This window comes from Cryptomeria japonica, unplaced genomic scaffold (genome assembly GCF_030272615.1).
Source record: "Cryptomeria japonica unplaced genomic scaffold, Sugi_1.0 HiC_scaffold_65, whole genome shotgun sequence".
NCBI lineage: Eukaryota > Viridiplantae > Streptophyta > Pinopsida > Cupressales > Cupressaceae > Cryptomeria > Cryptomeria japonica.
In genome coordinates, this window is record NW_026728887.1 from 25,049 (window position 1) to 26,320 (window position 1,272).

At 60.6% G+C, this 1,272-nt stretch overlaps 1 non-coding gene across 1 annotated transcript; it reads left to right on the forward strand.

Moving 5' to 3' along the window:
* Window positions 1-1,153: 1,153 nt before the first annotated feature.
* Window positions 1,154-1,272, forward strand: LOC131863574 (5S ribosomal RNA). The gene has a single exon (XR_009362474.1). It is a non-coding gene; the product is annotated as a 5S ribosomal RNA (ribosomal RNA).

Sequence of the window (1,272 nt, forward strand, 5' to 3'; positions counted from 1 at the left end):
GTGGGCACCAGGGTGGGTGTGCACCAACCCTAGCCAGGGTAGGTCACGGGGTGGTTGTCGGGGTGGGCGTCAAGGAGCCAAGGTGGGTGGCAAGTAGCCAAGTTGCGTGCCAAGGTGGGTGTCGGGGTGGGTGCCAAGGATCCAAGGTGGGTGCCAAGGAACCAAGGTGGGTGTCTGGGTGGGTGCCGAGGTGGGAGCCAGGGTGGGTCCCAAGGTGAGTGCAAAGGTGGGTGCCAGGGTCAAGGTGAGTGCCAATGTGGGTTCCAAGGTGCCAGGGTCAGGGTGAGTGCCAATGTGGGTTCAAAGGTGCTAAGTTGGGTGCGAGGTTGGGTGCGAGGGTGGGTGGGTGCCAAGGTGTGCTAGGTGGAAGCCCGGGTGGGTCGGCATCCCATGGGTGTCGAGTTGGGTGCCTGATGGGTGCTTCTTGTCAAGTTTTAGTCGTCGGGACTCATTTCGAGCCTTAGAGGTCGTTTCTTGTCCGGTTGCCCTGTCTTCGACCTGGGAACCCAATTTTGGTCCTCGGGTCCCATTTTTTTTTGTCTCGCATCCCACTTTTGGCCTGTGGCCTTTTCGGGGTCGATTCTCGTTTTGGGCATCAGAGCATGTTTCTTCTCCTAAAACCCAATATTTGTTTATTAAGTCTCGGAACACATTTTTGTTCTCGTGGACCCATCATGGGTCTTGGAACGCATTTGTGGTCCTTGGGTCCCATTTTGCATCCCGAAACTTGTGTTTTGGTGCTTGATCCCTATTTTGGGTGCCCACCTTGCACCAAGTGCGCACCCGGGGCAAACCGAGCGCCTTGGTGCACCGGGGCAAGATCGAGCGTGCACCCGAGGCGCCCCGAACATGCACCAAGGTGCACTCGGCCCACATGTGAGCGCAGGTCGTTGCGCCCGAGGTGGTGTGTGGGCACCGCGTTGCAGACGGGACACTGCACGCACACGACGCCCCCTCCAGGTGCACGCACGTAGGCCGGGCCGGGTGCACACCCGACGCCCTAGCAAGGTGCGCGCACCCGGGCAGGGCTCACACTTGGCGAACGGGGCGCACTTCGCGAGGGAGGGTGTGCACCTCGACGGGGGTGGGTGGCCGGGGTGGATTCGCACGTGGGTCGCGGTTTGCTAAGTACACACTGCGACAAGCTCATAACGGGTGCGATCATACCAGCGTTAGTGCACCGGATCCCATCAGAACTCCGCAGTTAAGCGCGCTTGGGCCGGAGTAGTACTGGGATGGGTGACCTCCCGGGAAGTCCCGGTGTTGCACCCT